This window comes from Medicago sativa, chromosome 3 (genome assembly GCF_051527215.1).
Source record: "Medicago sativa cultivar Bolivia chromosome 3, Bolivia_mono, whole genome shotgun sequence".
NCBI lineage: Eukaryota > Viridiplantae > Streptophyta > Magnoliopsida > Fabales > Fabaceae > Medicago > Medicago sativa.
The window spans coordinates 15332479-15356890 of record NC_140751.1 but is presented as its reverse complement, the minus strand read 5'-3'; the positions used below and the strand labels follow the sequence as shown (position 1 = coordinate 15356890).

At 32.5% G+C, this 24412-nt stretch overlaps 1 long non-coding RNA gene and 1 pseudogene across 3 annotated transcripts; one reads left to right on the top strand and one right to left on the bottom strand.

The window, feature by feature from the left end:
* Positions 1-15342: 15342 nt before the first annotated feature.
* LOC146936046 (molybdate transporter 1 pseudogene) lies at positions 15343-17159 on the bottom strand (annotated as a pseudogene).
* Positions 17160-18944: 1785 nt separating this feature from the next.
* Positions 18945-23665, top strand: LOC146936045 (uncharacterized). Of its 3 annotated transcripts, none has more exons than XR_015030435.1 (4): positions 18945-19907; positions 20171-21478; positions 21597-23240; positions 23328-23665. It is a non-coding gene; the product is annotated as an uncharacterized LOC146936045 (long non-coding RNA). The 3 variants fall into 3 exon arrangements; XR_015030436.1 differs by lacking the exon at positions 18945-19907 and having other exon boundaries at positions 19981-21478; positions 21597-22990; positions 23165-23240; XR_015030434.1 differs by lacking the exon at positions 18945-19907 and having other exon boundaries at positions 19981-21478.
* The last annotated feature ends 747 nt before the right edge of the window (positions 23666-24412 follow it).

The window sequence follows — 24412 nt, the reverse complement described above, 5'->3', positions numbered from 1 at the left end:
GAAATCCTTTTTCAGAATATTCTAAACAGAACTCTGTTGTTATATACTATTTTCTTACTATAATGCTCCATTTTTTATTTATGTTCTTTCTAACTTATAGTGGGAGTATTGAAAATTTTATTCTAAGAGTTCTATTCTGGATAAATTAGAAAACTATTTGACACACTTCTATTCCAAATAATAACTTTTGTTATTATACTACTTCATATAAAAGAAATTCTAAAGTCATATTTATGATGTGCTAATTTAAAATATTGTTAAGCACATTTTTCTATCATTTGAATATGACCGAAGATGAGTAAATTTAAGTATAATTGTTTATGCATCTCTTAAGCATAAACATTATTTATTTGTATAATTGTAATCTCACCCATCGTGGGTACAATTATGCGAATTTTGTTAAATAGATTAGCATTATATTGGTAACAGTCATACCCTATCAGTGTGTTGTTATTAATATAATTGTTATTATTCAATGTACCTATAATGTTTATACTTATGTCAATTATAATTAGAATACTCTATCAATGTTTAAATTTTGTAAGACATAAGAATGGTACATTGTGATGATATAGTTCTTACTTATTATCGTTAAGATCCTTGAATGAGATTAATATAAGTAAGTTACTTTGTTAAAAGACATGTAGAAAATTTTATAAATTTTGCAATCCAATATTATTACATTTTGAATTAAATTTCTACCTAAATGTGATTTTTATATATATATAAATATATCGGATTGATACTATCCCTTTGTTATGTGAGTGACGGACATACCCTATCGGTGTGACGTTACTTAACATATCATTTTGTGATAGAGAAATAGTTGAATATTTTATTTAAAATATCTTTCAAACCTTTTAATTCAACTATCATTGTCTATTCTCTATCAAGTGGGAGAATCGTTGCTATGTATTGTGTAACGTGATGGACATACCCTATCGGTATGACATTACTTAACATAATCATCCTTTTGTGGGTAAGAAAAATACCTTATTAGTATCATTCTCCACCAAGTGGAGAAAATATAATTCTTCAACAAGTGAAGAAAATTCTACATGTCAACTAACTATATCTCATAAACAAATATATTTATTTGTTTCATATTTTTAGATATGAAATTTTTGTAGAGACTTATATTGAGGATATTAGTTATGCTATTGCTATTCTTTAATACTTATGGAAGCTTATGACTATTTTCTCTTATATCCTCAATAATAATAAAATATAAGTCTTGTGTATTTCCGCTGCTTGTAACCTAATGTTTTTTCTCAAATTTGTGTAAGTATAATTATAACATTTGAGTTTTGAGTGAGTTATTAAAATTGTGAATAGAGTCTCATATCCTATTTTATAATAATAGAGACTTATCTCACTCATATGATGATAAATCTTTTATATAATCATCATATTTTGGCGTATAGAGGTTACTATATTTATAAAATTCTTTGGAATTTTAATTGTGAAAAAGGAGATTTTGTGTTATAAATTTCTTAAATTGAAAATTTACATTCTCCTTAATTTTAAATGCAGAATATGTGGTTAACTACGAAACCCAATTCTTGATAATATCTGCCATTGATAAAATATGTATTTATGGGGTTTCATATTATCTTTGAGTTACCACTTGTGTTAATAATTCTGCTATGCTCATGTGCAAAATATGTGGTTGAGTTCATGAAACTCTATTGGCTAAAATTATATAACCACTTATGTTGATAATCTTGCACTGGTAATTAAGTATCCCACTTTTGAATATTACATTATTATAATATTTTTTTTTTGTATCAGTGATCACTAATGAGAATCCCACTTATTCTTGTTTATATATATATGTGGGATCAGTGGGAGTGTGTACACAACATTATATATTATGAGCTCAAATGAGAAATCTCACTCTTGTTTATATATATGTGAGATCAAGAGAAATGTGTACAAAATATTATTCTCGTTATCGCCATATACTCTTGTGCACACTATAAAATATGGCATAGCTTAAGAGACTTTAAACTTTAGTCTCATTCTATTATATTGAGATATATGTTAAAATTCTATCGATCTCAATGAGCATCATAATTGGATGCTTAAGTCAATTTTGTTGGAATATGCACAATAACTTCTTGGCATGCAAATATACATTGTGCTTCTGTTTTACCAACATTCCACATTTTTTGAGGTCATAAATAGTAAGTACAATGTATAATATCAATACTCCTATCGAGTATGATATTGTGTTCTTGTGGTACTTATAATTTGAGATAATCATAAATGTTCTTTTGTTATTGACATTCTAGTGGCCACATTAATCCACATCTTTTTCTTTAAACTAAGTGTCTATGTTAATCCAATTTTGGGATTATTGAATTTCCTATTTTGCTTTTATGGATTTTCATAGTCACATTTTTTATAAAACTTGGATTAATTGAATGTCGTAGAACATTTATTGATTTTTTGACTAAATGTAATTACACTCTCTTAATAGGCTATCCCTATAAGTAATTACTACTCTTATACCTATGTGGATATATGACTTTTATGGAATTGAAAACTCATTGGCAGAACCACTAACCACGTACTTATATATGAGTATTGTAACTCATAATGATTTGATTAAGTCTATGTTATTTTGGGTTAGTGGGAGTTTGTTATAGCATTTTTTAAAATGCTTGGGCTATTCTTTAGTGACATATTCTTTTTAATTCAAACGTGTCACTATAGATTCATCATTTGTTCGAAAAGTGAGTTTTTGATCTGTATGATTTGTTTTCCCTATCGGATTCAATTTCTGCAGCATCAAAGCTTACTTCTCTTTTGAATGATTAGTGCTTTGACCATACATGTAATTTTAAATTTTTAAATTCTTTATGACAAGTGAATTTTTATTTTTTCAGTAATTGAGTATTGTCATCCAAGTGGGAGATTGTTGGATTAATTATTTAATTAATCAATTATGGATTGACAATAATCAATTATTATAAGTTGATGTCATAATATAAATTATGGTCTATTGTGTTAAGCACTAATTATATGATGAATTTGAGTGATTGGGCTTTTGTTACTAAATGGACCGTGATGGGTTGGACCATTTAGATAAGCCCAATGAGAGGTCCCTGCCCTCAGCCGTTTAGCTATTTAAACGTCATCCCATTAGACGGTTAATTATTCTGAAGATTGGTGAGAAAACCTAGAGCTAGACGGAATGAGGGTAGTTATCCCTCTCATAGTTGTCGGAGTTGTCTACGTTTATCCTTCATCAACCTAATTCAAAGGTACACAATTTCTTGTTCCTTCTTTGTTATTGATGATATGCTATAATTTGTATCTAGTGATCTATGGCTAAACACTAAAACTTTCATCAATTGGTATCAGAGCCAAATAGATACATTTATGGCTATCACTCTGTTAATCGTAGGCATAGATTGTTAATTTGTATGATTCATGAAAGTGGCAAAATACGTGAACGTGTACCGTATGACTTTCAACATTATCTCTTGATGCCATATGTTTGTTTCAATACAATGAATATGTTTAGTGAATATGGTACTCTTAAATCGACGAACTCTATTCTTATTAGACCAATTTAATAGTGAATCAAAGGGTCTATTTCAAGTTTGATCTAGGGTTTTATTATATATGTTGAACAAAAGTTGATTGCTGATACAATCTTTTGCCGAAACCTACATCCCATGAACCGTATATAAGAACTCAGCCTTATTTGTCCAGATTCCGCAAAACCCCAATAATCTAATTTCTCTCGATTGGATTAATAATTCGTGAAATTGAAAGAGGGAAAATCTTATTCGATCAATTCCGAGCCTAACCCATACTTGATCGTTATTTTATGAATCCTGTAGTGCTAAATTGATTGGGGTTATTTGTGGGTCGTTACGACCCGTTTCCGAGCAAATCGGGCAAAGAAGAAAATCATTCTTAAAAAAAAAAAAAAAAAAAAAACTACTGGAACCGCCTGACTTAAGATTCCAAACTTTATTTCCTTTACATGCCAAATAAATGTTATTTACTATTCTTGTGATTTTTGGCACATTATTTTGGAATTAAATAATTTATATGTTATTATTTGGGGATAATTAAATTATATTCTGACATTTTTTGCGTGTGAAAATTACATGAATATTCCTTACTCTTGATTGACATTTATGAGAATTTTTTACCCTCTCAAACTTGAGATTGATGTGTCAATGAGGAATTTTACATCCCTAATTAACTAGTAAATATTATATTATTTTGGGATAAAATATAATTTTTTCTTCCACCCAAAATATTCGTAAGAAGATTTGATTTATTTTGTACTCAGAAAAAAATTGGGATTTAAATTAGTTTATGAGATGTCTAAATATTTGATGTATACTAATATGAGAATCATATGTTCTTTTAAATCATGCATTCTTTAGATTTGAGTCTAAAATATAACACTTATGTAAATTATTCTTTTAAAGTGTTAGTATTGTGAAGAATCTTTAGACTCAGTCTTATATTCTTGTCTCAAATATCTTGTATAAACTAATATATTTTGAGAATTGTTGATATTGTATTTTTGATGCATGAATCTCAAAATTTTGTCAAATCTTGTAAGGATTAGATATCAATTAAATTGAGAATAATTTATTTCGAATCATGTATTCTCAATATTTGAGCTTAAACTATTGTGAATCTTTAGACTCAGTCTTATAATAGAATTTGGAAATCCAAATACAACAGTTTGGAAATCCAAAAACAACATTTAACCATGATGAAAATGTTTTATTTTAAAAATCATTTATCAAAAGTAATTTTTAAGTGGAGTTATTCAAAACATATTCTCATTTGAACAAGATTTTATATTTTTTAAATTTTAATTATTTGAAAAAAAATAATCGTAATAAATAGATGATAACTCCTAGATGTGACTAATTTTTTTTTACAAAAAAAAACTGTAACAAAGTGACCCAAAATTAAAAATGGAAAATTTTCTTCATTGCAACAAATAACTTCATGAAAAAATTTTCGTAAAAATAGAAAACTTCATGAAAAGAAACGAGTGTGTGATTGGTTAATTTGAATTAAGCTGTGTTGCATTCCCTACATTGATGACAAGCCCATCACTGCTTCATTTTTAATACCCATTGATTCTGAGTAACCAATACACTCCCAAATGGTTTGACTATTAGGATTTGAGAGCCTGTATGGATGAATATCTCTGCTCTAAATTCGTTCTTACTCTCCCATATCTTGATGCTAAAAAATGCACTTATTTCACAATCCCAAATGCAGGCTCCATTTTTGGGCAGCAAATGTATACTCTTTAAGAGTTTACTATCAGTCCACCAGAGTAAACTCGGTTTCATTTTCGAATTTACTAAAATTATAAACGAGTTCATTTAAGTAAATTCATTTCATTTAAACAATTTTGACAAAATTTGTAGATATCACAATTCAATGATGGTAATCTCAACTTAATAGGTGTGTCCAAAACCTCTATAAACATCCATCTTATCCTATTGATCAAATACCTTTTCAAAATCAATCTCTCCATGTGAATACTTATGTCCCTCTTCAATCTCATAACCTCTTAATTAACTACTATGCTGTAAAAGCTATTATATCATAATGCACAAAATATGATTGGTTAACACCCATCAATCATCACACCCTCCATTCCACAATGGATCATACTATTGGCAATGATCAATGCAATTGTTCTATAGGAAACATTGCAAAGATTGTAAAACTATACTCCAAAAATAATGCTCCAAAAAAATAAATATCTTACATACAAAGATTGTTACATGTCAAAACAAACAATCTATTGCAATTCTTTTTGGTACAACCTAATACAAAATTTAATCCACATAAAAAAGGAAAGAATAGTGTCTTTGTTAATTATTATGAATGAAGTAAAAATGATTCTTATTACTCAATGTTAGAGAGTACAAGCATATATATACATGAAATGCTAGTGTAGAATAGCTATGGTGAACTAGCTCATATGGAATACAAACTGAAACTAGGCTTAACTAGATAACTTGCTGCGCAAGTTATCTTCTATTCTAGTATCATCCAATATCCCCCCACAAGATGGAGGTTGGTAGAGATCTAACAATCCCATCTTGGACAATAAAACACCAAAAGGCTGAGGTAAAAGTTATTTGGTGAAGAAATCTGCAAGTTGCTCTTTGGAGGAAACTGGGAGAATTTTGAAAATGCCTGCATGAAGCTTCTCTCTTACAATATGGCAGTCAATGTCCAAATGCTTGGTTCTTTCATGGAACACAGGGTTGGAAGCTATGTGAATAGCACTCTGATTGTCACAGAAGAGAACAGGAAGCTTAGGGCATTGAATGTGAAGATCTCTAAGCAAGTAAAGAAGCCATTGAAGTTCACATGTAGCTGAAGCAAGAGCCCTGTACTCTGCCTCAGAGGATGATCTGGAAACAGTTAACTGTTTCTTAGTTCTCCAAGATATCAATGAGTTTCCTAGAAAGAAACATTGGCCACTGATAGATCTTCTAGTATCATAACACCCTGCCCAATCAGCATCAGAAAAACCTTGTAACTGTAAAGATGAGCTTCTGGGAAAGTGAAGACCCTTGCCAGGACATCCCTTGAGGTACTTGAGCACCCTTAAAGCAGCTTGATGATGAATTTGAGTTGGTTTAGATAGAAACTGACTCAGCTGCTGTGTAATGAAGGTAATATCAGGCCTTGTAGTGGTAAGATAAAGTAACCTGCCAATCAACCTTCTATAAGAGGAAATGTCTTCATAAAGAGGTGAAGTATCAGCATATAGCTTGATAGAAGGGTCTGAGGGTGTGGAAACAGGTTTGGAATCAATAAAACCTGAATCTGAAAGCAAATCTAGGCAGTATTTTCTCTGGCGTAGGGAGATGCCCTTGTGGGAATGAGCCACCTCAAGACCAAGAAAATATTTGAGTTGACCTAGATTTTTAATCTTGAAGGATGTATGCAGAATGGATTTGATGTGATCAAATTCAGATAAAGAGTCACCAGCCAATATAATATCATCTACATATACAAGAAGGAGAGTGAAAGAGGAATCAGTTTGTTTGATGAATAAAGAATGGTCAGAAGCTGCTTGAATGAAATGATGTTGCATTAAGATAGAAGTCAACTTCTCATACCATTTTCTGTTGGCCTGCTTAAGACCATATAAAGATTTCATCAGCTTACAAACTTGATTTGGCTTAGGGGATGAAACACTAGGTGGAAGAGTCATATAAACATCTTCCTGCAGATCTCCATGAAGAAAAGCATTGTTCACATCTAACTGATGTAAGTGCCAATGCTTAATAGATGCCAAGGCAAGAACTAATCTAACAGTTGTCATCTTGGCCACTGGAGAGTATGTTTCAAAGAAATCAAGACCTTCAATTTGGTTGTAGCCCTTGGCTACCAATCTGACCTTATATCTTTCAATAGTTCCATCTGCATTGTGTTTCACTTTATAGATCCATCTGCATCCAATAGGTTTTACAAGATCTGGCAAATCAACTATTTTCCATGTACCAGTTGACTCAAGAGCAGAAATTTCAGCTTGCATAACTTGCCTCCAACACTCAAACTTGGTTGCCTCAGTATATGATTTTGGTTCAGGGTTGGAGTGTAAAGAGAGGATATAAGAAGAATGATGGTTAGACAGTTTATTATGAGAAACATAATCAGAAATAGGATATGCAGAAGTATAAAAACTATTACAAACATAGTCTTGGAGATAAGAAGGAGTATTAATTTGTCTGGAAGAATGTCTAACAGGAATAGGTAAAGGAGGAGATGGAGAAGGGCTAGGGTTTAATGACTCAATAGGAGGGTCATCAATGATAAGAGGGGGATGAACAAGAGGTTCATCAGTGTTGGAAGGAGATGGTGATGATGAAACAGAAGAAAAATACTCCCAATTAGAAGTAATGGATTCTGAGGTGGTTGGATATGGTAAAATATGTTCATGAAAGATGACATGTCTGGATACAAATATGTCTCTAGTGTGCATGTCTAAAAGATTGAAGCCTTTGTATCCTGATTCATATCCTAGAAAGACAGATTTTCTAGATCTGGATTGGAGCTTGGTTCTATGAGCTTGCAAGGATGAAGCATAACACAAACAACCAAACACCTTAAAAGAAGTAACATCAGGGAGTTTATTATATAAGACCTGAAAGGGTGATTGATTTTTGAGGACAGGAGTGGTAATCCTATTGATAAGAAAGACAGCATGCAAAATAGCATATGACCAATAGGAGGAAGGTAATTTGGATTGAAAAAGAAGTGCCCTGCCAACATTAAGAATATGTTGATGTTTTCTTTCTACTCTAGCATTTTGTTGGGGAGTCTCAACACATGACTTTTGGTGTATTATACCATGAGATGCATAGAAAGTAGAAAGCATGAACTCAGGACCATTATAGAAACCTACTATGATCATCAACAATGGTTAAGAAAAATTTGTGACCATGTATGGAGGAAACATATAAGGGTCCCCATATATCAAGGTGAAGAAGTTCAAAATTGCAAGATGCATGAGATATGTTTTTGTTTAGCAAAGTGACAAATGTCACAAATAGCTTTATTATCATTGGTAATCATAGGATACAAAGATGACATTTTATTCAATCTTTGATGGGATAAATGTCCCAATCTAAAGTGCCATAAGGCTTGAACAGGAATGGAAATACTTGAATTACAAGTAACAGAAGAATTTGAAGTACAAGATACATTTATTTTGCTAGAAACTGAATCAAAAGAAGCTAAATTGGAAACATGAAACTTGTATAGTCCATCTTGTTGGCTAGCCAAACCAATCATCTTCAATGATTTCATGTCCTGTATAAGACATTGGTTATCAGAGAAATGAAAAACACAAGATAAACTTTGACACACTTTAGCAACAGACATGAGATTCAGTTTGAATGTGGGAGAATAAAGTACATTGGTCAAGTAAAACTGAGGGCTGAAAACAGTAGTACCAGCTTGATTAAGAACAACAGAAGAACCATTAGGTAAATTGACATAAACAGGTGGAATGGAATGTATAGAAGTAAACAAAGATAAAGTAGTGCATATATGTTCATTTGCACCAGAGTCAAGAATCCAAAAAGAATTGGAAACTGAAGAGCATGAGTTAACAATGGTTATACCTGCAGATGAAGAAGAAGCAGAATAACCAGAAGTGATATTGGGAGAGACACTTATGTGGTTAGTAGTGGGGCCAGGGGAAGGGTTAGGAACTGAGGAAACCAAATTTGCTTGTTGAAGAAGCAAAACAAGTTGATCAATCTTCTCCTGAGCCAAACCAATACTACCAGATACATTGCTTGCATCAGAAGATTCAGCTGAAGAAGCATTAGCTTGAGAATTCATAGAAGCTTGAGAATTCACATTGACTTGTGGATTAGGTTTGTTAGGAAAACCATGCTTCAGATAGCAATACTCAATAGTATGATTATATCTATTGCAGAAACTGCAATATCTGCCAGATGATTTGTTAGAAGATCCCCTTCCACGCCCTTGAGGTCTTCTAGCATCTGAAGCATTCACAAGAATAGAACCTTCTTCTAGAGAAGGAAGAGAAGGAGTATACACATTGTTACTCTCCTCCTGAACAACAAGAGAAAATACCTTTATTCAATGAAGGTAAAGGATCAAGTAAAAGCACTTGAGTTTCCACAACTGAAAACTGATCATTGAGACCAGTTAGAAACTGAATTATTTGATCTTCAATCCTATATTCCTTGTTAACTCTCATAGCAGGACATCTGCACTGAAGAGGACAAGTACAAGTTGGAATTGGACGGTGAGAATGAAGTTCTTCCCATAGTGCATTCAATTCAGTGAAATATTCCAACACAGATTTGGAACCTTGCTTAAGATTGTTAATGGAGGAACGTAGATTTGCAATGCGAATACGATCAACCTTGGAAAATCTCTCTTTGAGATCTTGCCAAACATCAAATGCAGTGTTGTGAAAGACAACTGTTTGTGCAATTGAATCAGAGAGTGAAGCAATGAGCCAAGATTGCACTAGGTGATTACACCTTTCCTAAGCATTTTTGTTAAGATCATCATCATCAGGAACAGGAAGAGATCCATTGATGAATGGAAGTTTGTTCTTCGCGCCAAGAGCGCGTTGCATTGATCTACTCCATGCAAGGTAATTGGAACCATTGAACTTTGGAGAAATCACCACAGAATGTGGACCTTCGCTAGGGTGAACATAGAAAGGAGATTCAGTATCTTGATTGGATTGTTGAGAACGAACCATAGTGTATCAATCAGAAATGAACCAAAAACAGAGGATTGAAGAACAACGAAGAAACCAGTTCACAAAAATGGTGAAGCAAGAAAGAAGAATCTCAACAAGAAATTGAGATCAAAGAACAAGAATAATCGGTGAAACAAAGAAGATTCACGCGAAAAAGGATGAAGAATCAGAGAAAAACGAAGCTTGAGCTTCAAGCTTCCATGGCAGAAACGGTTAGAAAAGAGAAAAGGATCGTAACTAACTTCTCTCTCTTGAGAGAGTCTCGTGATACCATATTATGAATGAAGTAAAAATGATTCTTATTACTCAATGTTAGAGAGTACAAGCATATATATACATGAAATGCTAGTGTAGAATAGCTATGGTGAACACGCTCATATGGAATACAAACTAAAACTAGGCTTAACTAGATAACTTGCTGCGCAAGTTATCTTCTATTCTATTATCATCCAATATTAATCATGTATGTTTGTAAGGGGCAGCACTTTGGTGCCATTAATGGCATCGTACCATTAAATTTGGGCCATTAATGACATAAAGATAGATGTGCTGTGTGGCCCAGATGCAATGACAATGTGTTTGTATGACCCAGATTTAATGGCACGGTGTCATTAAACCAAGCGTGTAATTACACGTCATCATTTCAGATTCCACGGTGGAAAATAACCTCTGTGCTATTTGTTTCGATTTCTGCCACGTGGCGAGTGTTGGTAGCAAGCTTTGTTCGCTATAGCTTCTGAATTGGTCTTTTTGGTATATTTTGTTGAGCTCATTTATCGGAGCTTTGCCACATGTATCGGTGTTGTGTTCCTCGTCATCACATAGTAATGCGATGACGTGGATTTGGGATTTTACAAGGAACTCGACACGTCGAGTCCACTCGCGTTTGTTGATGTATGGTCTTGGATCGGATAAGACGGTTGTGATGAGACAAAAAGTGATTTCGAGAGCAGTTAAAGCTGAAGGTGAGAAAAACACAAGAAGGGGGGGTTGAATTGTGTTTTGAAAAATTCTTCGTTTCTCCTAAAAACTGAACACACTGATCAGAAGCTAAGTGAGACAGCTTCTGAAGTGATAATCAGAATCTAAATGCAGCGGAATAAAACAGAGAGAGAGAAGAAGAACGACACAAAGCAATTATACTGGTTCCTTCCACAATCCGGAAGTAGTCCAGTCCCCCTTGCACTTCCAAGGAGATTTCACTATGAGTAATATCTGATTACAAATGCTCAAGCACACAAGCAAGAGACTTCCTTTGCTCAAGCACACAAGCTAGAGACTTCCTTTGCTCAAGAACACAATCAAGAAACTTCCTGCTCAAGCACAATTGCAAGAGACTTCCTAACTAAACAAAATTACACAGAAAATTGTTTAAGGTTGAACACTTGATATACAATCAGAGGTGCTCACAATACAAATCAGATACAGACTCAATGGACTTAAGAATTTCTAAGATATGACATTAAGACACAGAAATTCTAAGTGAATGCAGAACAATTTCAGCAGAGATTTGGCACTTGTAAAAATGTTATGAGTCTTTCGTTCAGCGTTCATGCATTACCAAATCTTTAGGTCTTCACTCCTTTATATAGAGGTGTGAAAGAGACGTTGTGAAATTGCCAGCACACCAAAGAGTCGTTGTTGAAGCTTGATCTTTCACCAATGATCTTTTGCCTGATTTGGTTGTTGTCCTATGAAGAACCAATTTGAAATCCATTCCTTATCCAAAGGAACATATATGCAGGCGAGACCGTATTCTGGAGCTGTTTTCTTGTCTTGTAGCGTGGACACAAAACAGAGTAGTGGAGAACGTGGTTGTACAATTCGTACAAAGTACAATGTCAACGCTTTCATCCAAATTGCAAGCACATGCCTTTTGAAATGACCGTTGCAATGTTCCACTAATTTTCTGCTGTGTTTTCGAAACCAATAGACAGCTTTTGCAATGCAGATTCTTCAATCTTTGAATGTTTTGCAAATTCAGTTGATCTTCAGCTTCTGGTGAAATGACTTCTGATGAGGCAGCTTCTGATGATGCAGCTTCTGATGAAGTAGCTTCTGCAGCTTCTGATGGTGCAGTTTCTTCAGCTTCTGATGATGTGGCTTCTGGACCTCTTGTCTTCAGAAGCACTATTCTTCAGGAGCAGCTTTACTTCAGGAGCGCTATTTCTTCAGGAGCAGCTTGACTTCAGGAGCACTTTGCCTTCAGAATCATCTAAGCTTCATTTTCTTTTGCTCTTTATTTGCTCATTCAGAACCAAACAATGGTGTAACTTTTTAACTGTGGTCCTGTACACTTGAACAAATATTAGCTAGTCCAATTTACAATTTTTAATACCTTGTTATCATCAAAACTCTTTAAGGATCATTGTTAAACACATTTTGTTCCAACAAAAGCGGGTTTTATGATGGGCTCGTTGGCCCAATTGGGGAAAGTTGATGAGTACCAAAAGGTTTGGAGGTGAGGGAGGTGGAGATAGTTGTCATATGTTGTGCAAAGTGTGGATGAAGCTGTTGTGATATCGTTTGGTGTAAGTGGAAGAGGAAGATGGAAAGTGGGGAAGGGTAAGGAGAGTTTAGGTGATTTGGGAGATATGTTTGAGTTTGGCATCTTTGATTTCCATTCTAAATCAACCATCTTGGAAAAGGTAGAGAAAAAATAGTGTATGTAAATATTGTATAGTTTGTGAATGAAATGAAAGAATGAATTGAATTGTTGAAGTTGTGCTGGTTTGAAGAAGGCAAGGAAGAGAAAAAGGGTATTTATATAATTCTATGTGGATATGGATGTGAAAGAGAAAAAATTTAGAATTCTTTTTTTGAAGAAAAAAGACGTGTGGACTGGGAAGGGATCAGACAAAAGCACAAAATGAAGAACGAGGAATTTGAAAATTACGGCGTGTCGGATGTTGTATCATTTTTAATTTGAATTTTAAACGTAAAATATGGGTGCACTATTTTTTTTCTTAAAAGAAAAATATTGGGATATGGATCAAAAAATTAAAATACGTACGGTCAATATTGTATGAAAAAAAGTAAAATGCATCACAAATTCAAAATACGTTCACCATCAATATCATGAGTTTTATTGGATGTTGGTGTAAAATTATTTTATATCGACTAAAATTGAATCGATTCGATATTAAACTCTAAATTTATCATATATTATCGCGTTTGAAAATAACTTCAGGATTGACTCGGATCCAATATCACTTGTTCAACAAGTCTCGAATCATTGTCTATGAATGTACGTTTCATTTTAATCTTTCATTAATCTCAATCATTATATCGACTTGATAGTGTTTATAGAGTCTCTTTAACCTTGTTTGAGGGACTATAGTTTGGTACACCAAAAAGATATATATTACTCCTTCCGTTTCAAAATGAGTGTCGTTTTAGGTGTTTACACACATATTAAGAAATGCAATGATTAAAAGAAAGAGAGTGATTATTTTACCAAATTATCCTTATTAACTATTGGTTAGTTTTAAAAGTAATACTTTGGAAGTAGTGTGCAGAGTATTAATTGGAGGGTACAATTGAAAAGAAAAAAGTTATTATTGCATTAGAAACTGAAAGTGACATTCATTTTGAAACAATTTTTTTTGGCTAAAGCGACACTCATTTTGAAACGGAGGGAGTATTTGAAAATCGAGATTAAAGATAGTTTATAAATAACACTTGTACTCATCTATCAACATTTTAAAAAAAAAGGGTTAAATATGTTTTTGGTTCCCATAAATATGTCAACTTTTCGTTATAGTCCCTCTAAAATTTTCCTTCAACTTTTAGTCCCTATAAAATTTTCAATCTTCATTTTTGGTCCCTCTTTTAAAGTAAACTCTTATGTAGAATTCATATTTTTTAATAAAATTTTCCAGAAAAATTCAAAAAATTATAAGAATCACTCCCAAAAAAATTTAGAATTTTTTTATAAAACATGAATTTAATATGAATTTTTATATTTTTTACGGTTAAAAATTCATATTTAATTTGTGTTTTGTTAAAAAATTCTAATTTTTTTTAGATTTTTTTTTTGAATATTTTACACATTTCTGCACAATTTTATTAAAAAATACAAAAATTAAATTAAAAATAGGGACCAAAAGTAGTGATTGAAAATTTTATAGGGACTAAAAGTTGAAGAAAATTTTTAGAGGGACTAAAACGAAAAATTGACATATTTATAGGGAGCAAAAACATATTTAACCCAAAAAAAACTATTCCAATAAACAAGAAGTAGCTTGAAGGGGCAACAAAAGGGCATTCTTGAATATGTGTATTTATTTATAATAAAAAAATTGAATCGAAATGAATTGAATATGTTGACTGTAAAATTGAATTCAATTAATAAATGAAATGGGAAAAGTAGAGAAGATGGTGGAAAGGAAGCAGCACATGAATCTTATCCGTAAAAATACCTAACGTAAAAGGACAAGAAAGGAAGTTGAAGAAGAAGTCCGTTTTTCTTTGTTTGGAATCCAAAAAATTAGTAGTGGAGTCGTTGAGTTGAACCTTCTTATTTAGGTACACCAACGTTTTGCAAGCCCCTTTGGTGTTTCGGTTCCTACCTATCCAAAACCTTGTGGCCGGTCACTTACCAATTACTGTTCCCCAATAGCCACGTTACACATTAGTATCATATGATTTTGTTGTTTAAGGTATCGCAAACGAAAGTTAGAGACTAATTATTCGAGCTACATAGACTCAACTCCATCATCCTAAAATAAATTACATAACTACTCATTTGGATAATTTTGTTGGGAAACACATATTTGTTAATATGCTTAAAAGTAAACTGATTCGAAATTGGAAGACATGAATGACTAATGACTGCAATCAGAGTAAACAGGGTTAGCTCTTTGTTGAGGAGTCAAATCACGACTATAAACTGAAGGGTGTGCATCTTCCTAAGTCCTGACCAAAAAAAAAAAAAGATATCTTCTTAAGTTTAAAAATATTTGTACATATTTTTTAGTTTATATCATGTGATTCGTGTCTAGTGAAATCAAGTTATTGGGCCAAAGTAACATTCATTCAACAACAAAAAGATTATCGTAAAAACTTCCTTCAACTGAATGAAATTCTTTGTACTATTATTGAGTATAAACATTAGGTATGCGATAGCATACATAAGTTACATGGAGCAAGTTACTACTGCTAAATATATGGTCTACATTTTTTACAGTTACAATATACAGGAGTCCTAGAAGTAGAACCTTAGCAAGTCCTCACATGACAAGGAAAAACCAAATTCAAGAAAAACAAAACTCAAACCTCACAGAAAATCAACATATTATGAAAGCCATACATACTAACTCATTTGCACTGACAATTTTTACACATAATAAATTCTCTTTCTTCAAATTTAGTTTGGACTTTTCTTGTTCCAAATGGTAGAAAATGGTTTATCACTACTCTAATTCCTTAGCTTAAGTAACACATAAACAATCATTCCAACCAAAAATCCAAGAGCAGCACTTGATCCAACCAATGAAACAGCAGTGCAAATAAGTGCCACAAAATAATTTTCTTTACTATTCATATCCCTAGCACACATAGCTAATTCAATACCAGCAAACAAAAGCAACACACCTAAAATCCCAACAGGAAATTGTTGTAAAATGTGTGCCTAAGATGTTCCTAAACCCTGCAATCCCAATACCAGTTTTGCAAAACCAAGAAGTGCCACACACCCTCCACTTCTTTCACCAAATTTATATTGTCCTGCTAGTCCACCAACACCATGACAAGTTGGCACAGCACCAAACCAAGAACCAACTAAATTCGTTAGTCCAACTGTCACTGAAATTGATGTAAATGAAAATTCCCTTTCAGGGAAAAGATCTGTTGACAATTTACAAACAGCTATCACTGAGTTCAACATTGACAATGGAAGTTGTGGAATTGCACCTTTAATAAAACCTTTTATCCAATTTTGTTTAGTGAATTTCATTACTTCTATTGAAGATGGTCCAACTTTAATTTCATGTACAACTCCACTTCTTATATACATTTCTCATCCCTATCCTTCGACTGAATAATGTCAGCTTTATAAAATTCCATTTTATACAATTCCATTGTGTCTAAATCCATCAAAATGATCGACATCTACTTGTGCCTTGTGAATTCAAAAACAATGTGTCCTAGAAGATTATGGAATTGAACAAATAAATAGTCCAATTTAGGAAGAAAAAAACAAACACAGTCTGCTAGCATGATCCAGTACCCAAGATATATGATAAAATGAAGCATAAACTATTGAAAATAAATAAGACTCACAAGAGGATTTGTAGCTTGAAGAAGTTGATCTGTAATCTCAACCTCCCACTCAAAAACAGAAGAGGACACACCGTGGTTCTTCTCAGAAGATTGATGAAGCGAGTCGAATTCAGTTAATTTCTCATTGTGGTTGGTAAGACATCCTTCCATAGGCACAACCTCATCGGTAAAATCAACTTGAACAACAACCATAGATTTGTCCTATTCGGCCAATTTGAATAAAAAACACACACTTCATAAAACATAATATACTTCGATATCTAAATATAACTAAACCAATACAATAAGACAACCACCTAAGTTACTGAAGTTTGACAGGCACTGATGACACTCACCCTATGTCACAATGACAACTAAGGGAATACAATATGGTAGTCACCTTAGATCATATTGACAACATTACACATGAGTTACATATTGAATGCTTTGACAGCTCCACATATATTCACATGAATTCAAAAAAAATTAACAACCTTAGATATGATTAGAAACTATAATACATTCAATTTGGTATTGTCAGGTACCCCAAGAAACTTCTTATTGCCTACTTTTCTTGCAGGGCATTGCAATCATTCTTACTTAGTTCCCTCAAGTGAAATGGTAATTCAAGGAACTATTACTTGTCAAGTGTGCAAGCATCCTGACACACTTAAGCAGAAAAATGCTTCAATGATTCAGGAAATATGTTTGGTCTCTTATTTGATTTGTCAAAGTATCATGAATTAGAGTCTAATGATATTTATGTTTTGGAAAATTTATTTGGTGGTGAGGGTATTCTTAAATATTTTAGTAGATTAATGTATTACTGGATTATGAATGAGGGAATTTGAATCTTCTTTGGGTTGATGAGGTGCAGGTTTTTTCAAGATTTCTATTTAGATATTATTGAATTTGTCTTATTTTTACATGTGGGGTTTTTGATTTGATTTTTGTTGTTGTGAAATTGAACACTGACAAAGTGTTTGAGAAAATGTCTCAATAGGAAAATGAATCATATTGTTAGTTTTACATGGTCTTGAAGATTTTGTTTCTGTTTTGTTTGAGTTGAATTTAGTTTGTCCTAATTTGGGTAAAAATTTGTGACCATTTTGTTTGGATTGTTTTGTTCTAAGTAGGTTTGTTCTAATTACTATCTGTCCCAATATGCAAGGCATGCAATTTTGACTAACTAAATATATGCTGACAGGTGTTATTCAATTTTTAATCTCTGATTTTGTTTGTTGATAGGTTTTATGCATCCAGTTTGAAAGAGTTCAAATAAATGATATCGGAGAGGCAATCAAACTGAAGGTATAATCCTGGTTTTTAGTCATGGCTTGAATTTCTATGATGTATGATTTTCTATTTTCATTTTCTATTTTCATTTTCTATTTTTTTTTAAAACTCTATCTTAATTTGATCCTTTTTTTCGGGTGAAGGAGTACCTCCAATGCGGATAGGTATTAAATTAAATTTAAAGTGTTTAAGTTTAATTGATTCATGGTATATGACACTTGCTAAACTAATCTACTACTTTTACTTAGGTGGGAAACACAAACTCATGATTCCTCCATTGTTAGCGTATGGTCCTGAACCTGCAGGCTGCTTCTCAGGTTTCATTCATTATTAGTTTATGCATTATTATGTAATTTATTACTAAACATGGATAGCTACTTTAATCAAACCTAAAACTAAAAAATGTAGTAGTCACTTGGGTGAAGAAATGAATCATTAATTGTGTATTTGGTCATATGCATTGCACGTACGCCCCCAGTATATTTTCTACCAATGTAAAAAAAGCAGCTACAGTGCTATGAAATTTTAATAAATTGCTATTGGTTCGTGGTACGCTATTTAGAACAAAGTTTTGTTGAATAGTAGCTATGAAACACTTTAGCTTAGTAGAATTTGATCAAACTGCTATATTCCACGATCTACAATTGAAAACACTTTTTTCTACTTACACGGCTGAATTTGTTTTTGTGTGTGTTTGTATTTGTGTTTTTCTTAATTGAAAGGAGTATAAGACCATGAATTTTATTAGGCTAGGAAGATATTGAATGCAACATTATTATTATCAGAAGAAGAAGAGAATAATTATCATTAAATTTGTTAGATTTTGACAGTTTTGTTGCTGATTCAATAGGTGACTGCAATATACCGGGCAATGCAACTCCTCTGCATGATATAAAATTTGTTGGTCTTTATTCGGGCAATCGAATTCCATTAAGTCAAAATTGATCGGATACATATACGCATATGAACCACACATGGATTGGGTGAGTTTCCTGATCTTTTGAGAATATTTTGTTCTTAGATTAGATAGACGAATACTACCCAGCACTCAGATTGTTTTATACAGCTTACTTTCTGTTTGCTCTGCAGCTAAACATGTTTGTTTTCTTTTCACTATAAACATCTGTTGCTATGAACATGAAAAACTATACGGCAAGATATGAACTTTCTTTAACCGCTCACATTCCCTTCAGTTCATATACAAAAATACATGGATAGAATACATGGATAGAAATGTTCTCGGTTTAGGGCAGCTAAAGATGCATCTGATGCGGTATGTTGTGATGAATTTTTTTATTCTTTTGATTTTGTGATTAATTGGAGAATTTAATCTTTCGTGGTTTTTAATTAATGTGCAGCGATTTCCATTAACTGTACATAGACCAATGTTGCACATTGGTCTGATTACTTATGAGTTTATTGAAATATAGAAAACTCTGTTATTGGATATTATCCTGCTGCATTTTTATGTAGGTTTCATAGTCTTGACGTAATTGTTGTTAAATATAGGCCCTATAGTGTAGCGAAATTTTAACAAACTGCTATTGCTAGGAAAATATAGGCCCTATAGTGTAGCAAAATTTTAACGAACTGCTATTGCTAAGAAAATATAGGCACTATAGTGTAGCGAATTTTTAACAAACTGCTATTGCTCAGAAAATATAGGCACTATAGTGAAGGGAAATTTTAACTAACTGCTATTACTCAGCATTAAGCGATTCAGTACCAAGTGTTGCCAAATAGTAGTTGTAGTAGTGCTATAGTATTGTAGTATTACTAAGTGATACATGTTCAACTTTAATTTCACCGGGAAAATAATGAAATATTTTGCTAAAGCGTAAATTTGATTCACCTTTTTTGACTGGTGTTCTCTTATGTGATAGGCTATTGAAGAATCAAGGTTACGAGAGGAATTTGAGAGGGAGGGAAGAAAACTTCCTCCTAAAGAGGAATCGGCAATTTTTGATTCAAATGTCATCACACCTGGAACTGAATTCATGGCTGTTGTTCTGTAGTTGCACTACAGTACTATGTGCATCTTAGGTTGAACAATGATCTTGGTTGGAATAACATAAAGGTAAGTTCATTGTATTTGTTATCTAAATTGTATGGTTGCTGTATGTTTCTTCAAAAAAATTGTATGACTGAAGTATGTGTGTCTCAGTGGAGTGTATAATACTGTGATTTTTGTGTATATCTGAAGGTTAATCTATCTGATGCAAATGTTCCCAGTGAAGGGGATTATGAACTTTTTAATTTTGTTTAATGTTTTCTACCTTTGATTCTGTTTGATTCAATGTTTTTTGTTTACAAATGAAAACCCTATTTTATGGGTCCAAGGGAGGAAGATTCGATTTCAGACATTGGTGATGGTGGTCATGCTTTAATGGTAAAGATAACCCCAGTTTTTCTTTATATTATGCACATCCATTAAGTTTCTTTAATAATTTGCTTGGTTTGATTAATTTTTTTTATCCTTTATCTAATATTTGGTTGTGTGCCATTAAGTTGATTTAATAATTGATAGTTTATATTGAATTTAACAACTTCATCATCACTAATTTATAGTTTATATAGAAATTGGATCAAACATATATGGCAATTTCAGAAAATGACTCTAGGTTTCTATTTCATTTTTCTTATTTAAGATTACATACTATTGAGTTTGTAGATTGTTGTGATTAATTATGTGTGATTTTATTTCATAATGATTTCTGTGTGCATATGGGACTCGGACTCTGACTCGAAGACGGGCAGTCTTTTGGGATTTTTACCAGGTTGAGATCTTTACCGAGTTATTATAAGTTGCTCCTTTAATTTGGTAATTGTTTAGGTTAAATCTGAAGTCGGTGCTGAGCTCAAAATGTAACTAACCTGAACTGTTCCATCATATGTGTGCATTGTTTTTTGACTGAGTATGGAGTGTGCTTTTTGAATTGGATTTACTTGCCTAAAAAAGTTGATATTTGTCAAACAACTCTTATTCACTTACTGCAGTTGCTTTATTTTTTCACTCTGTAAAACTCGGGACAACGTTTTTGCTTATAAATATGTGTTTTTATGTTTTTTGTTCTTAAAAAGATGTGTATCCAATTCTGATGAGTATGTGTGTCTAATCACATTATTGAATATAGATAGGTACTAAAAGCTCAGGGACTGATTTCAAAAAATAGAAGTACAAATGTATTTAAATTTCTACATGGATGCATTTTATATATCTGACTTCAGTTACTTTCATCTTGATAATCTGTGTTTCAAGGATTTTTTGTGTTCGCTTTCTTCACTCTCCTGCTACACTCACATACCTTTGGATCACTTGCAAGGATATGATAGAAGCATATTTATGCATGTCATGGCTTAACTATTACATATAATATTAATATGTATGATTATAATGTAAAATAAAAAATTCTAACTTATAGAGTTCAATCTTTCATTAGTTAGCATTGATAATCGTAGGCTAAGTTACTTTTTGTGACAAAAATAGGTTGTGAAACATGAGGGTACTATTGACATTATTCTTGCTCATCCGTTCGTTTCTGTAACATGATCTAGATTATCGTTAATTTAATGTCTATTGTATAGGCTGTGGAGGAGCCATCTGAAACTCAGATGTTAGTGATGCAAGAAGGTCTTCTGACTCCTGGTGTAAGTATCTCTCCTTCCTGCATTTCATTTAAATGAACTCTGGTATGTTTTTGAGTGTAAAAGGTTGTCATAAATGGCCTTCAACTGAAGAGCTAACAGCTGAACATGCGTTTTGCAGGTGAGTCGTATTTTAAACATCATTGCTCGAAAAAAATTCAAGTGTGTGAAGGAAGTTATAGACATAAGTGAGTCTGATCATTTAATGACTCAATATATGAAAGTGTTCAAAGTTTTTTTCTTCTAATAAAGTGTATTAGAAATTAAAATCACTATTTTAAATGGTGTTTAATTATTAGAATCAATATGCATGAAATATTTGATTTTTATGTGTGCCATATAGTAGTGACATTTATGTGCAGGGTTACCTGTAAGGAGTCACCAACACTTGTGAAGAAAGAAGTATGATCAGGTGGGATTGAAACCCAAGTCCCATCTCTGAGGCAAATTTGCAGTCCTGATGCATTATTAGACCTTAGGACAAATATTATATGTGGGTCTGTATGCTCCCCAAATCCAATCAAATTTCCTCCACTCAATGCTTGAAGTTCTCCACATGCTGCATAATGATTTACCCTCAGGCAAGAAACACTTCTCTCATCTCTTACCAATTTGCTAAACACATTCCTTGGTTCAATCCCCAATCCATCTGCCATTAATTCCAATACTTCACAACACATCTCCGTCACTGCCACTATATAATCTTCAGCAGTACACCTTCAATGTAAGTTTAGTTTCATATTAGTTAATTGAAGGTGAATAACATGCTTTTGTTTTATTTTTATTGATAGGAGTATGTCATGGTATAAAAGTTTAACCATATCTTATCATTTAGATTTTTGTTGACATAATTTAAAAGGTGCAGTGACACTATAGTGGAATATAATTGAATTACGTATGCAACTTTAATTCTTATAATTCATACATTGTATCTGCATGTCAAGTCCCTCATTTTGAGGATATGCAATGTCATATTTTTCTATAGATATCAAATTTTATCATTCTCAGGGTCAAATTTAAAAAATAATAATTTAAAGAGCAATGTAGTTTTTAAATATAAATATGACACACTGTAAACTTGAGCCTATGGTTGCAAATTTTATGAAGGTTATGTGCAGCCAGGAGATCTATAAGTAAGCACAATAACTCAACACTAATTTGAATAATCCTTACCTGAATTTTCACTATTACCTTACTTTGAATTGAGGTATGCATTGATGGAGATGGGTCACTCCAGACCTTCCAATAGGAATAGTTACAAATCTTCACGTGAAAAGATGTAAGTAATAGGGAACCCTTCCATTTCATATTTATCTAAGGTCATTTAGAATGACTAACAATTGAAGTCTATCATGTGAGGAAATTCTGTTGGAATTCATTGAGAAAGTGAAAACATTGAAGGAGACAGGGCCCAAGGTTGATGCTATTTGGTCTGATTTTAGCCATAAATGGTTCACTCTGATGCACTCCATAAGGTCCTTCATTTTTAGACATTATCAAGAGATTGCAGATCATGTAAGCCTATTTAGTGATACCACTTAAAAAAACCTCTTATAAACAGGCAGTGTATTTATTTTTCGTAAGTTGCTTGGAACGATATTTAACCTACAATATAGATATATTGTCCTAATAATTCATCGTTTTCATTTCTCTTCCTTTATGTGAAACATTTACATATCTTTTTACTAGAGGAATAGACATCGAAGCAGTTAATGTTGTTATTAACTTTGATTTTCCGAAGAACTCAGAAACTTATTTGCACAGGGTATGTTTGATTTCTGCTCATTTTGAGTCCAATTTGCTTTGTACCAATTACATGTACATATTCTGATGGATGTTCTGCTTTTCATAGGTTGGTTGGTCAGGGAGGTTTGGTCACCTTGGTTTAGCGCTGAACTTGATCACGGCCAAATCTTTTATGTTATTCATACCAAGAATGAAGAGCCTGTTTACTTTGAATTGTTATTTAAAGTAAATGTACATATGCTCAATTATTTAAGTATTTATTCTCTTACAATAAATTTTGCAAATTTGTATTTTTTTAATAAGTGAGGGTAGATAAGGCATTGAATTTTGAGTCCTGAAATCATCTTAAAAGAGAATGCGCCCTTTATACAGGCAAACAAGGATCTAACATTTTCTTTGTTAGATGGTGTGAATAATTGAAACACTAATTTTATTTTATTGGCATCTCACCTTGTGTTGATCGAGTATGCATTTCGGTCAAGTGACGAACATGCGAATGAAGAATAAGTGTTTCTTGGTTAAGTTTTTTTTTTCTTTTTCCTCACTAGACTAGCATTAGACAATGAAGAACCAAAATTCTTATTATGCGACCTTCGTTCTCAAATTTACGAAGAATGACAATGTTTCATAATTTGAACATCTCTCCTTTAGAGCAATTTTTAAAAAAATACATAATTCAACCCGTGTGAAGCACGGGTTTGTAACTAGTGTTTTTTAGAAAATAATAACCCGGTTGGTTATCTTTAATAGTCTTCCTTGCCTCCTATTTTTTTATCATAAAATCTAGAACCCAATTCATGCTCAGGTCAGACCTACAACCAAAAGTTTTTTCTACAGGGCCAAAAGATATATATTCACACCATATCTATTTTTATATATAAGACTTTTTTATATTTTTTGACAGATCAGACCTAATACTCTAAAAAAAAGTGTCCCAAAATAACTGAACCATTTCAATTTTCAATACAACTTTCATCATTCCCAATACAATATATTCCACTTTCCCCTTTATTTATACATTTTTCTTAATCTGTGTGAAAAACCAAACTGGCTCAGATAAAACGGGACGGAGGGAGTAGTTTGTTTATATGTTCTTTTGGCAAGTAAAAATCAAATATTAGGACTAACAATATAAAGAGTTTATTTATATTTTATTTGTCAAAAATTATTAGTCCCTCTTTCAAAAAAAAA